The sequence below is a fragment of the Kogia breviceps genome, chromosome 10 (genome assembly GCF_026419965.1).
Source record: "Kogia breviceps isolate mKogBre1 chromosome 10, mKogBre1 haplotype 1, whole genome shotgun sequence".
Lineage (NCBI taxonomy): Eukaryota > Metazoa > Chordata > Mammalia > Artiodactyla > Physeteridae > Kogia > Kogia breviceps.
Genome location: NC_081319.1, coordinates 47,185,860 through 47,201,404, shown reverse-complemented (window position 1 = coordinate 47,201,404; position 15,545 = coordinate 47,185,860). Strand labels below are relative to the sequence as shown.

General features: G+C 44.2%; 1 pseudogene; it reads right to left on the bottom strand.

The window, feature by feature from the left end:
• Positions 1-15,182: 15,182 nt before the first annotated feature.
• On the bottom strand, positions 15,183-15,307 carry LOC131764699 (small nucleolar RNA SNORA70; annotated as a pseudogene).
• Positions 15,308-15,545: the final 238 nt, after the last annotated feature.

Here is a 15,545-nt window from a genome sequence, read left to right as displayed (position 1 = left end):
GGAGCCACAGGTGAGTGGGGGAGGAGCCTTCCAGGCAGAGTCCAAAGGTGCTCTAGGTAGAGGCCTAGAGGGTTTTGAGATAAGACCTAAGAGATAACGTGTCAGCCATGCAAAGAGCCAGGGCAGAGAGCCCTGGGAAGAGGGAACAGAGTGAGGTGTGTTCAAGGAACAGAGACGGTCCAACCAGGAAAGCAGAGTTGGCAGCTCTTGGTGAGGATCTTCCCCTTCCCTCTCCCCTTGAGCAGAAAGACTCGCTCCCTCTTCAGAGTGTCCTCACTGATGGAGCTCCAGCCACATTAAATAACAGTTAGTCTAGTAAGAAAGACAGTATTTTAATATCCTCAGCAACAGCTCAGTGCCTGGAGCTTAGTAGGTGTTTGTAAGATGAATGTTTGTTGACTGACTGACTGACGGACTTACTGGTAGATGACAGGCTACTTCTATCTGACTACAGACAGCCTAAGAGGAATAATTTCTGATTCTAGCTTTACTCTCTGCTCTTGATATTTTCCCTTGTGAGACTCTATTCCCCTGAGGCAGAAAGCCGCCAAGACACCAGCATATTCCTCCCTTTGAGCATCCTGCCCGTGGCTGGAGGAAAGGCAGCAGGTGTATGCACTCCTGTGTGTAGTTTCCATCCTGCCCAAAGCGGCAGTCATGACCCCACCTCAGTCCTGACCTTGTTCCAGGGTTTTCTGCCTTTTCTGGTCCGACCATCCCTCAAACCGCCAGCTCCTGCCCCTTCCCTGCCTCTTACTGGTAACCAGCTTTTACTGCACAGAGGAGGCGGAAGCCATTGGAGGGAAGCCCACAGCCCCTCTCCCGCCCCATTCTCCGTGCTCTGCCTCGGTCCCCTCTCCCTCTGGTACTGCAGAGGGACCTTCGGCCCGAGTCCCCATCTCCCCTCTCAGTGCTTAACACACCAGTAACTCTCCCCTCTCCACTGCAACCTTTCACCGCCACACAAACATTGTCGTATTTCTTCTCTTTGAAAAACAACGACCCTCTCCTAGCCCCACTTCCCTCCCAGGTGTTGCTCCATTTCTCCTCCCCTTTGCAGCCCCGTCCTTGAAAAGCTGCGTGTAATTCTGTGAGAGAACGGAACTGCCCACCTCGGCCCGGCACGAGGATAACCACTTGCCTGAGGTGTCTCACGACAGGAAGTCCGGACAAGGAACACGGTACTGCCTTGGAAAACTAACCAGCAGGGGTCGGGAGGGGCCAGAAGAGGGCGGAGACGACCAACCTCCCAGAGTGCTTTGCGCTGGAATCCATCTTGGCTGAGAGACGCGCGCGCCACCTGGAAGGACCCGGAGTCAGACTACAGGTCAAGCAAGATGATGGGCCAGAGGCAACCCGGAAACTAACTCCATTACCGTGAAGCCCGACTGCGAGGCACATGGCAGAGCAGTTCTCCTGCGTTCCCTAATCCTGCTGCTCTCCGCGCAGGCGCTCCTTCCCTATAAAGTCTCTTGCTGTGTCAGCACGTGTGTCTCCTCGGACAATTCACTTCAGAGCTAAGAGCCCCTTCTCAGGCCCCGGAAGGGGTCCGCCTTCCTGCAACGATTCCTCTCTCCAGCTCGCCTCCTGCCCATCTGCTGTGAGCTACTGCCAATCAGCCTCTCACCCCACCCATCACAGGTCACCAAAACACCCGCGCCCTTGCTGGTGCCAGGACAACTCTCGGTCGAGCCTGACAGATTTGCCCCTCTTTCCTGCCCGATACACTTGCCTTCCAGGATCCCACATTCTCTTGGCTTCCCCTGCCTCCCCAGGTCCTCCTCGTCCCTCTAACACACTGAGGAAGCCCCAGGGCTCAGTCTTTGGACTTCTTTTCTTTTCTATTTATACTCACTCCCTTGGTGACCTCATCTAATCCCAGAGATTTCAGTGCCACCTACATGGAGCCCGGTACTCTTTCTTTATATATGTAGCTACCTACCCGGCAGCTCCACTTGGAGGTTTATCAGTCAGGATAAACTAGATTACATTGCAGATCAAACAACTGCAATGTCTCAGCGGCTTAAAACCACAGAGGGTTATTTCTTGCTTGTGCTTCCTGTCCACCACATGTCAGCTGGGACTTCTATTCTTACCCGTCAGGGACCCCGGGGCTGATGGAGGCTCTACTCTCATGAACAGCCATCATAACACAAAGCCTCCGAGCATAGCCCAACAGGGAAGAGAGCATGAAGAGTCATGCATTTTCTTAGCCCCCAACTTCTGGCATGTCTAGCTAGTGTCCTCTCAGCTGTTACCTTAAGCAAGGGTTATAGGTACTTACATGCACAAATAAATGTCTGCTTCATAATCTTTATACACAACAATCCACACTCTCCAGCAATGGAGTTAACATTATTACCACAACCTGCTACACCTAAGAGGGGATTATAATAAAGTCTCGTAGGCAGTAAAGGATTGTGCCTCCAGCAAGGGATGGCTTTCACCAGTGAGGTGCTACTCGTTCAACAACCAGCTCTCCAAGAAACCAAAAAGCCCTGATTTGTACTGTTTGCCAATTACCATAGTGTAAATACCCCCACCATGGCTGATTTGACGTCACCAAGATTCTAATAGCCAGCTCACAAATTTACTGAATACTTAATCAGTGACTCTTGTGAGCTGAATCAGTGGCTCTTGTGAGCCAGCTCTGTCACACCACTGGTTGTACCCCAAACTGTTTCATCACACTCCTTGACCTACTCTCTCGAAAAAGAATGAGTAGTGGGGGGACATGCATATAGTCACTGGGATGACATTTTGTATGCAATATTTAATTTCAGACTGGTATCAGTTGGTATATTGGTTCTAATTCTTTCACAAAAAGACCTCAAGTAACTTGTACACCTCATAGCAGCATTATTCACTATAGCTAAAAGGTGGAAACATCTAAATGTCTACCAACAGATGAATGGATAAATGAAATATAGTATATATCTACAATGAAATACTGCTCAGCCTTAAAGAGGAACAAAATTCTGATACATGCTACAACACAGATGGACCTTGAGAACATTATGCTAAGTGAAATAAATCAGACAGAAAAGGCCAGCTGTTGTCTGATTCTACTTACATGAGGCAAGTAGATGAGAGGTTACCTGGGGGTGAATGGAGAGAGAAATGGGGAGTTATTGTTTAAGAGGTCAGAGTTTCCGTTTGGGATGATGAAAAAGTTATGGAAACGACAGTGGTGATGGTTGCACAACATTGTGAATGTCCTTAATGCCATTGAGTCATACACTTAAAATGATAAATTTTATGTTATTTTTATATTTTATGGCAATAAAAAAAGTTTTAAAGAGAACTCAAAATAATAGAGGCTGAAATACCATTCCTGTCACTCATAAAAGGCTAAACAGGTGGTCCGGGGCTGGTAAGGTGACCCCACAATTGCCAGGTGACCCAAGGCTCCTTCTATCTGAGCACTCTGCCACTCTTGACATGTGGCCTCCCCCTTATGGTCTGGATGGCTGCTTCTGCCTCCACCATCACATCAGCATTCCAGCCAGCAAGTAGTCACAACATGGGAAAGGGAGGTATGCTCCTTCCCTTTAGGAGTATGGCCTGGATATCGCACACATCACTTCCACCTTTATCCCATCAATCAGAACATATTTATCTAGCAGCAATAGAGGCTGGGAAATGTAATCTTTCATCCAGACAGGTATGTGTCTGGCTAAAAATTCTAAATCTATGTTAAATGGGAGAATGGGGTATAGTTAGTAATCCCTGTCAAAAACCACAATAACCCTCCCTATGAGGTAGTCACTATTACCCCCATTTTAGAGAAAAAAAGTCTGAGGCTCAGAGTGTTAATTAACTACCTCACCCAAAGTCACCCCACGGTGAGTGGAAGAACTGAAAACTCCTGCTGTTTCTGACTCCAAAGCCTGTGCTCTTTCCACTATATTATGCTCTTTCCCTCCAAGAAGGGAAGTTCATCTGATGTTACCTCCAGATACTGCAAAGGAGAGCACAGGCTGAGGGTGGGGGGAAAAGGGGCCACACAGATCATCTGTGATTGTATCTGAACCCAAAGACTCAACCATAGTGGCATTTGGGATGGTGGCTATGAAGTGACATGGAGTTGCTAAATGGCCATACATGTGGCACCGTGCTGGAGCCGGCTCTTCCCTGCCCCGTGAGAACTGCTTATTAAATGTTCAGGAATTTCGTGAGCTGGTTGTTAAACACATCCATTATAAAATTAAATTATATACATTTACAATTAAATGATATTAAAAATAAAGGTAATAAATTCATCACTCCCTAATTATTTCACTACTTTTTTCTGTTCTCTGTGCTTTGAGGTTATTTATGTTTATTGTATCAGAGTGGTGGATACACTATAAAACAGTGAGCTGCTGCCCATCTCTTGTGTTCAGTAATGTCACTTTGGTAGCTTGATATCAGCCATGGGGGGAATGTTTATAACATGGAAATCGGCTAAGGCTACAAATCAGAGCTTTCAACCACTTACTAGCACACCAGTACACGCATGTGCAAAGGTGATACTACTGGGGTAACAGGGGAAACTGCTTGGATTGCGTTAGAGAAGACACACACTGCTTTCTGTTTCTTCTCTGGCATTCTGACCTCTCATTAAAAAGACAGGCATAAGAAAGTTTCCTGATGGTATTTTTATTATTAACACTTTAAGTTTTAGGTTCACTTGCAGTTCCATTAGGATTATTTTTGAATTTAATTTAATTTATTTTTTTATACAGCAGGTTCTTATTAGTTATCCATTGTATACATATTAGTGTATATATGTCAATCGCAATCTCCCAATTCATCACACAGTTCTATTAGTTTTTGATGCTCTGTTATTAGGTACATACACATTAAGGATTGTTACTCTTCCTGGATAATTGACCCCTTTGTCATTATGAAACGCCCTTCTTTATTCCTGATAACTTCCCTTGCTTTGAATTCTGTCTGTTCTGTCTGAAATTAATGCAACTACTCCTGCTCTCTCTTGATTCATGTTAGCATGGTAAATTTTTCTTCATCCATTTACTCTTAATCTATATGTATCTCTAAAATGGGTTTCTTGGGACTTCCCTGGCGGTCCTCCGAGTGACCACTGCAGGGGGCATGGGTTCCATCCCCAGTCAGGGAACTAAGATCCCACATGCTGTATAGTGGGGCCAATAAAATAATAAAATTAAGTGGGTTTCTTGTAGACAACAATATAGCTGAGTCTTGTTTTTTGATCCATTCTGATAATCTCTGTCTTTTAATTGTTACACTTAGACCATCGATGTTCAAAGTGATTTTTTATATAGTTGGATTAATATCTGCCATATTCTTTACTGTTTTCTAATTGTTGCCCTTGTTCTTTATTCTTGTCTTCTACTTTTTCTGCTTTTTGCAGTTTTAATTGAGCATTTTACATGATTCCATTTCCTCTCCTTTCTTAGAATATCAGTTATATACTTCCTTTCTTACTTTTAGTTGTTGTCTTAGAGTTTGTAATAGATGTTTACAACTAATCCAAGTCCACTTTCAAATATTATTAGTATACCACTTCATGGGAAGTATGAGTACCTTATAAAAACAATCATCCTCTCACCAAAATAGGTATACAAGGAATGTATCTCAACATGATAAAAGCCATTTACAACAAATCCACAGCCAACATAGTACTCAACAGTGAAAAGCTAAAAGCCTTCTCACTAAATTCAGGAACAAGACAAGGATGCCCACTCTCACCACTTCTATTCAACATAGAATTGGAAGTCCTAACCACAACAATCAGACAAGAAAAAGAAATAAAAGGCATTCAAATTGGAAGGAAAGAGGTAAAACTGTCACTATTTGCAGATGACATGATACTCTATGACATACAACTTTATATAAAGTCTCCACACCAAAACTATTAGAATAAATGAATTCAGCAAGGTAGCAGGATACAAGATTAATATACAAAAATCTGTTGTATTTCTTTACACTAATAAAATCATCCTATTTCCTCCCTCCCATTCCTTATTTCATTGCTGTCACTCATTGCACTTATATATTGATATAAGCATATATATGTACATAATTATATATCAGCAAATACATTTTTGCTATTATTTTGAGCAAATTTATCTGTTAGATCAATTAAGAATATGAAAAATAAATGTTTTTATTTTACCTTTATTCTTTCTTTGATGCTCTTCCTTACTTTAGGTAGATCTGAGTTTCTGACGTATATTATTTTCCTTCTTAGAGAGGAAAAATGCCTTTTAGCATTTTCTTGCAAGGCAGATCTACTGGCAATAAATACCCTCAATTTTTGTCTATCTGAGAAAGTCTTTATTCCTTCATGTTCAAAAAATAACTTCACAACGTACAGAATTCTAGGTTGGTGGTTTCTTTCTCTCAACACTTTAAATATTTCACTTCACTCTCTCCTTGTTGCATGGTTTCTGAGAAGTTGGGTGTAATTCTAACTTTTGTTCTTCCATAGGTAAAGTGCTTTTTTTCCCTTGTCTTCTTTCACAGTTTTTCTCTTTATCTTTGATTTTCTGTACTTTGAAAATGATATGCCTAGGTATAGTTCGGTGGGGTTTTTTGGGGGCGGGAGGTGGAATTTATCCTTGTTATTCTCTAAGCTTCTTGGATCTGTGGTTTGATGTCTGAGATTATTTTGGAAAATTCCCAGCCATCATTTCTTCAAATATTTTTTCTGTTCTTTGCTCTTCTCCCCCTGGTATTCCCATTACACGTTATACTTTTGTAGTTGTTTCACAGTCCTTGGACACTCTGTTCTGTTTTTGTTCTTTTCGCTTTTTGGTTATTGAGGTATCCTCAGGTTCAGAGATTCTTTCCTCAGCCATGTCCACTTATGAAAAAGCCCATCAGGGCTTCCCTGGTGGCACAGTGGTTAAGAGTCTGCCTGCCGATGCAGGGGACACGGGTTCGTGCCCTGGTCCGGGAAGATCCCACATGCTGCAAAGTGGCTGGGCCCGTGAGCCGTGGCCGCTGAGCCTGTGCGTCTGGAACCTGTGCTCCATAGCGGGGAAAGGCCACAACAGTGAGAGGCCCGCGTACTGAAAAAAAAAAAAAAAAAAGAAAAAAGAAAAAGCCCATCAAAGACATTCTTTATTTCTGTTAGTATTTTTTAGTTCTAGTCCTTCTTTTACGGTTCTTTCTTAGGATTTTTCTCTCTGCTTCCATTGCTCATCTGCTCTTGTGTGCTATTTTACCTGTTAGAGCCCTTACCATATTAATCCTAGTTGTTTTAAACTTTAACATCCCTGCCATGTCTGATTCTGATGCTTATTCTTTCTTTTCAAACTGTTGTCTTTTGGTATGCCTTGTATTTTTTCTTCATAACCAGACATGATGTACTGGGTAAAAGGAACTGCTATATTCAGTTAAAAAAAAAAAAGCAACTGCTATAAATAGGTCGTTAGCAATGTAGTGGGGAGGGGCAGTGTTCTATAGTCCTGTGATTACGTCTCAGTCTTTCAGTGAGCCTGTGCTCCTGGTCTGTGAACCTCACAAGAGTTTGTTTTTTCTTTTCCCCTTAAGTGCGACAGGATGGCTTGAGTGGGCTGGAGTTGGGTATTTCTCTTTCCCCAGGTCACTCAGGCTCTGATAACACCCCAGCCAGTTAGGCTCTGGTTAACTAGTTTCTCCTGGGGGCAGCCTTGTTAAGGCATATTGCAGAGTGTTTTTTTCCCCTCCACCTTCCAGCCTCCTGAGTAGGTTTTTCTCAGATATTTATCGTGGGAATACTGGTAGAACTCCTAGAGGTAAATCTCACAGTTTCATGGAGTCTTTTACCCCTAGACTTTTGGGGTTCCCCTGGAGTTTTTAACTCTGAGTTGTCCACACTGAGCCCCAATGATTCATCAATTACCTTGAGATTTTCCTACCCAGGCACTGGTTCCCACTCAAGTCTCTGCTCAGCTAAGCCAGCACTCCCTGTATTCACCTGTCTGCCACTGCCATCTTGGGAGACTGGTTTGACGGTGTCCTCCTCTCTTATGGACCCAGGAGGAGTTATTATTCAGTCTATTCAGCTTTTTATGTATTGTTAGGACAGAACGGTGACTTCCAAGCTCCTTACATGTGAAGCTGAAACACTAAAATCTCTGTATATATATAGAGAGAATTTCTGAAAAACAAAGTGTTCAGGGATTGACATAGAAAAATGATTTGGGCTGGTTATCCACATCCCTTTTGTTACATGGTCCTTGTAGCTTTCTGAGGCTTCACTCATGGCTGCTTGAGCCCTGTTCCACCCCTTCCATTCTCACCAGAAGCTACCGTGAGGATGTGGATAAAGTGCCCTCTTTTTGCCCGGAAGTCGGAGGCAGGAGCCAGGAGGAAGTTGTGATGAGTGGGGACAAATGGATCCCCCTACCCTTTGGATGGGTAAGGTCAGCTTCCCTCTCAGACTGTGAATCAGGTGATACTGTGGTGCCCCTGCCCAGTGCTGAATTCATTGTGTTGCCTGCAGGCAGCTGGGGGCAGAAAGATGAGATGTATAGCCAGGCAGAGACATGAGTATGACTTGGCCAGGGCAGGAGGATGCTAGTTCCCCAGGAATCCACCATCCAAGAGCTCTGCTTCTCCCATATCAAGACACATGTGCAAGCACCCACTCCTCACCTTCAAAAGAAAGAACAAAAACCAAAACAAGCATTAAAGATGGGAAGGCCCCTGACTCATTTTTCTGTGCTGAAAACAAAAGCAGCCTAGAATAAATACTACCTAGAATGCAAAGCTGGGCTCCCTTAGCCCCTAGTTGCAGCCTTTCTGTCTCCAAGGACTGTCCTCGCTGTCCAAAGACTTGTTCTGGTCTCGCAAAGGGCTCTGCGGCAAGGATCGCCTGGCAGCATCCACATTTGACCCACATGGCCAGGCTTTTATGGCCCTGGCTGGCTCAGGTGCCACGTGTGCTGGCGTCCCACCTTGGGTGAGGCAGATGTGAAGATGCTCACGGCTTGTGTCCTGTAACTGGACAAGTTCTTCCCCAACGGGACTCTGGACCGCTCAGTTCCACGGGTGCTGCACAAACCTGTAACATGCTGACGCCATGTGTGGGGCTGCAGCTCTCAGCAGGGCTTTACCTTCCCAAACAGACAAGGGTTTGGTTATTCCCTTCACCACTTCCAGCTGTGCAGCCTGAGCACAATTATCCATGAGCGAATACATTGTCGGTTATATGTTGAGCAAATGTATCTTTTAGATGCATTTATAAGGAAACTAAGTTTTTTATTTTACCTTTACTTATTCCTTCTTTGATGCTCTTCCTTACTCTATGTTGACCTGAGTTTCTGACCTATATTATTTTCCTTCTTAGAGTAAAATGTCTTGTAGTATTTTCTTGCAAGGCAGTTCTACTGGCAACAAATACCCTCCATTTTCGTTTGTCTGAGAAAGCCTTGATTTCTTTCACTTCTGAAAAATAGTTTCACAAAGCACAGAATTCTAGGTTGGTGGTTTCTTTCAACACTTTAAATACTTCACTCCATGTTCTTCTTGCTTGCATGGTTTCTGAGAAGTTGGATGTAATTCTTAACTTTGTTCTTTCCTAGGTAAAGTGCTTTATCCCTCACTCTAAGCCTCTGATTCCTTTTTCATAAAATGAAGTGTCCAGCTCCCCAGATACCAGGATCAAGGCCTTTTAAGAGAACAATCGATCAAGTCCCCCCCCTCGGCGACTCCCTGTTCCCCGACTTAACCCTCAATGGTGTCCTGGAACTTCCAGGGGTGTTAGCTTCCTATTGCTCCTGTGCAGATGACTACGTTAGTGGCTTCAAACAACACACAAAGTCACTGTCTTCTAGTTTTGGAGTCCAGAAGTCCAAAATGGATCTCTCTGGACCAAGATCAAGATGTCCATAAGGTTATGTTTCTTCCCAGAGGCTCAAGGGGAGGATTCATTTCCTCGCCTTTCCAGCTTCTAGAGGCTGCTGTTCTCCTTGGCTCGAAGCCCCGTCCTTTGCCTTCAAAGCCAGCAGTAGCTAGTTGAGTCTTCCTTACATCACTGTGATGCTGACTCACCTGCCTCCCTCTTCTACATTTAAAGACCTCAGTGATTACATAGGGCTCACCTGGGTCATGCAGGCCACTCTCCTTATTTTAAGGTCAGCTGATTAGCAACTTAATTCCATCTGCCACTAAATTCCCCCTGACCATGTAACAGTACATCCACAGGTTTCAGGGATTAAGACAAGGCCTTTCTTTAAAAGTGATTTTTAAAAATTTATTTTATTGAAGTACAGTTGATTTACAATGTATTAATTTCCACTGTATAGCAAAGTGATTCAGTTACACATATACATACATTCTTTTAAAAAAACTTTTTATTTTATATTGGAGTATAGTTGATTAAAAATGTGTTAGTTTCAGGTGTACAGCAAAGTGATTCAGTCATACATATGCATGTGTCTATTCTTTTTCAAATTCTTTTCCCATTTAGGTTGTTACCTAATATTGAGTAGAGTTTCCTGTGCTATACAGTGGGTCCTTGTTGGTTATCCATTTTAAATATAGCAGTGTGTACACGTCAATCCCAAACTCCCTAACTATCCCTCCCCCTGACCCTTCCCCCCCCACCGTAACCATAAGTTCGTTCTCTAAGTCAGTGAGTCTGTTTCTGTTTTGTAAATAAGTTCATTTGTGTCTGTTTTTTAGATTCCGCATATAAGCGATACCAGGTGATACTTGTCTTTCTCTAAGACATGACTATCTTTGGGGTAGCCCTTATTCTCCATCACACAGGGCAAGGTCAGAATACCCTCCCCAGGGCCATCTCCATACAATACAGCCAGAGGGGACTTTCAAAAACAAGTCAGTCAGTCATCCCCTGTTTACACATCTCCACTGATAGTAAGAAAAATATCTTTTAACCAAATCCCTAGGCCTGGACTGTCTGGCCCCGGCTTCCCGCCTTGACCTCATCTCAGGCCACTCTCTCCTCCTGACCTATCAGGCTTCAGACAGTTCATCATCCGCCCTACCCCGCCCCACCCCACCCCGGCCTCATCCTGCTGCCTGGCCTCTGCAGGCGCTGTTCCCTCTGCAAATGTTCAATATACCTCAGCCTCCCAGTCTTGGCGTAAGTGTCGCTTCCTTGGGCAGGGCTCTGACCTCCCTGTTGAGGCTCTCCACCTCTCCTCCCTCTGCATTTGCTATGACTTAACAACTAATCACAAGTGAAAAGTGCCACAGGGACAGTGTGGTAGGTAGATTGATCCACCCACTTCAAGCTGTCCACATCTAAATTCCAGGACCTGTGAATATGTTACCTTAGTGGTAAAGGGGCTTTGCAGGTGTGATCAAGTTAAGGCTCTTGAGATGGGGCGATTAGCCTGGATTATTGGCGGGTGGGGGGGGGCAATGTAATCCCAAGGCTCCTCATAAAAGAGAGGCAGGAGAGTCAGAGATCAGAAAAAGGAGATGGGAGGACAGATCAGAGGTTGGAGTGATGGGTTACACTTTGAAGACGGAGGATGGGGCCACAAGCCAAGGAATGCGGGTGGCCTCTAGAAGATGGAAAAGCCTAATAACAGATTTGCCCCTGAGGCCTTGAGAAGGAACCAGCCCTGCCCACACCTTGATTTTAGATTTCTCACCTTCAGAATCATAAGGCAGTACATTCGTGTTGTTTTAAACCACAAGTTTGCAGTAATTTATTATAGCAGGAAGAGGCAGCTCAACAAGACAGAAGCTGAGTCCGTGTCTGCCTAAGCCTGAGACAGTGCTTCCTATAGAGAAGGGGCTCAATAAATCTTTGATGAGTGAACCCAGCAGCTGCTAGTGAGTAAAGCACCCTGCGGACAGACGGTAACAGCCCCCAGCTCCTCACTGCCCTCCACGTGTCCGCTTCCTCCACCATCGCAGTTCCCAAAGGACGAAATGTGGGTAACACTTCTCAGAGTCAGCATAGGAAAGACGAAAATGGAAGGCTAGAAAATCAGGCTGCGATGTGGGCAGGGACCCAGAGATGCTGCCTAGCTTCCTACTCTCGAGCCTGAAGGGACCACAAATCACAGCCTGGATGCCTCTGGTACCAAGGAAGAGGCTGTCCTACAGCAAAGACTTTCTCCGGTCACACAGCCCATGGGGCTGAGCAGGGAGAGTGTCCAGGGCCTCTGACCGGGAGGGGGTGTGCCCTTTGAGGAACACGGTCACAGGCTCACAGCAGGGAGCCACCTGGCCAGGCAGAGGCTGCCTGGCCAGGCTTATGGTGGGGGAAACCGCTGCTGTACTGGATGCACAAATAAATGAAGTTCATGGCTACAATTCTGACAACTGCTTCTCTCATAGGGTAGGAAAGCAGCGAATCAACAGCTGTGAGTGTGACAAGAGGCGGGTGGGATGGAGAGAATGAACTGGAGGGGGCAGGGGTTTAAGGAGGGAATTCAAATGTATCCACAACGTTTAGTTCCTGAAAAATAAAAGAATCTGGGGACTTCCCTGGTGGCGCAGTGGTTAAGAATCCGCCTGCCAATGCAGGGGACAGGGGTTCGAGTCCTGGTCCAGAAAGATCCCACATGCCGCAGAGCAACTGAGCCCGTGCACCACAACTACTGAGCCCTAGAGCTCAGTAGAGCCCACGAGCTACAATTACTGAAGCCCGTGTGCCTAGAGCACGTGCTCTGCAACAAGAGAAGCTGCCGCAACGAGAAGCCCATGCACAGCAACGAAGACCCAATGCAGCCATAAATAAATATATTAAAAATAAATAAATTAATTAAAAAAATAAAAGAACCTGAACGTAGCAAAATGCTAACGTGTTGAATCTAGGAGTGGGTTATATTATTCTGTCCTTTCTGTGTTTAAAATATTTTTAAAGGGATAGATAAATGGAGAAAGAACTGCTCTCCGATGTGATTTCATAAATGGATCACACAAACCCTCCATCACACACACACTGGTTTTGACATAGGCTCAGGGTGCATCCCCCTCTCCCTTTCCTCCTGTCACTAAAATAATTTTCTCTGTTATGTACAATTTATATAATCACAGTAAGTAGTCAGGGCTTTTAGAAAATTCCATGAGTTTTCTTATCAATTTAATTATTTCAGCACATTGTTCATTAATTAACTTTCATTGAGTTGATGTACTTTTATAGTCCAGAAAAGGTTTTTAAGCTCAACAAAAAAGATTTGTAGAAGTCTTGAACATAAAATTGCTTGTTTATATTGAAATTCTAGTTTTAAGAATATTTATCTCTATTTTCCAATCTCCCTGTCAGCTCTCACCCAGACATAAACTCTTTTAATATTTTGTATGTTTCCTTTCGACTGCTTTTTTTTAAGTGCAGGTGAAAATATGTGACTTATACAGATTTGTATTCTTTGCTCCCCTTTAGACAGCACCATAAGCATTTTATCCTATCATCAAGAACGCTTTCTAAGTGTAATTTTAGTGGATCCTCCACATTCATTTTAATAGATACCATGAATTGTTTACACACCCGTTCCTTGCCAGCATTTTGCATATTCTGGCATTTCCTTATCACTGTAGTGTGAGGCAAACATGTTTGGGTGTAAGCCTTTGACCCCAACTGTTTTTCTCATGGCAGTTTCCTAGAATTGGAGTTCCTAAGCAAAAGGGTACACAGTGTTTTAAGGTTCTTGACATCAGCTGCTAAACTGCCTTCCAGAAAGGATGTAACAGTGTGATGTGGCCACCAGAGAGAGTCTTTGCTCCAGCCAGCTTGGAGAGAATTTAGGAAACCTATCTCAGGGGTTTAATTTGCTTTTCTTTCATCGTTAGTGAACTTGAACTTATTTCCACAGCTGTTTTGAGCATTTTTATGTCTCCTCTTGCCTATCCATAGCCTTTGCTCACGTTCTCTCTGGGGTCTGCATGTTCTCCCCATCACGGGTCTCAGCCCTTTATCTGCTAAAGACAGTATCCTTTTGTCTATTCTATCTTTGAAGACCATTTGCCCCAGTTCACCATTTACTTCTGTCCCAGGTAAACAGATCTTGGCTGTGATTCTTTGGATTTGCCTGTCTCTCCAGGTTCTGAAGTGGCTGTTTGCCCTGTGACCTCAGTTCTGTGATGGGCCCAAGAAAAGTCACCAACTTTCAGTTTTTTAAAGCTTTTTCTTAAGGATGGGAGTAATGACTTCCAGATTCTTTACATGTCAGAGCTGAAACCAGAAGAGATTTATTTTTTCAGGAAATTGTAAACTCTGAATTCAATTTCTCTAATGGTTAGAGGACCATTCAACCATTAAAGAAGTTGAATTTGTAATCGCAAAGCTCCCCCCAAAGATCTCCAGGCCTCTGCATTTCACTGGAGGAGTCCACCAAACTTTGAAGAGTCTGGTAACTTTGATCTGCTTAAAAAAAATGCTCTGTCTGGGTGATTTTCTAGATCTTAATCCTCTTTCCATTAGCACAAATTTTCATTTTAACCTAAAATGTATTTCTAGTTTGTGTGTCTAGTTATGTATTTGTATCTTCAGTACTGACCACTAGAATATGGGTGTAGTTATTCTGACTTTGTGTCCTTAATCACCATATTCATTCTGTGTATTTTAGCTTATTTTCTTATTCTTCTGTTTGAAGCTTTAATTCCCTTTCCTTTCTCTTTTCTATATGCTTTATGACTTTGTTGATGGAATTTTAAACATGTGCAGATAGAAGTGAATGATCCCTTGTACCAATTGCCTTTGAGAGTGGCCTGACATGACTCCTTTGGATTTTCACCAACATCAATGAAAAACAAAACAAAACAAACACCAACACCACCACCAACAACAAAACAGCAAGACGACTCTTCTCTTTAATTTTTTGACAGGAAAGTAGGATTTATGGGTGGGCACGAGTAAGGAGGGGACAGCGCCAAGGCTCTCGCGAGCGCAGGGCCCCGCCATCTGTCCAGAGGGCCACGATAGGGATGTATATGACCCCACAGCCATCCGGGATGAGCCACTTTTCTGCCACCATGTTTTCAAATTCATCTGCATTAAACTTAGTAAATCCCCACCTTTTGGAGATGTGGATCTTCTGGCAGCCAAGAAACTTGACCTTGGCCCTGTGGAGGGCCTCAATCACATGCTCCTTGCTCTGCAGCTTGGTGTGGATGGACATTATTATGACTTGGCCAATGTGGACCCTGGCCACTGCACCCTGGGGCTTTCCAAAGGCACTGCGCATACCCATCTGGAGCCTGGATTGGGGACAGCATGCCAGTTATTAATGTCCACTGGAAAGGGCTGTCTCCAAGGTCCCTTGGGGCAACAGGCTGCATACACTATTGAGGAGGCTGCTGTTTGCAGCCTTTGCACACTGGGAAGACAACTTTTAATCACTTTCCTGCTTTGCCATATTTACTCCATTCAAGGGCTGGATTCCCTATCTTTGTACCTGCCTGTGGAGGTGCATGTAGCTGGTGCCATGATTTAAACATTGCACTGGGGGCTTCTGGAGGCAGGTACCATGTCCTAACCAAGCGCTCCTGGCTTCCCTCTTCTGGACTGTAGCACAGTCAGGCACACGGGACAGGAGCAGTGGGGCAGCGTGGGCAGCTTGGGGCAGTCATTTCAGCTCTGCTCTAGGGACAGTAATAATCTCTGG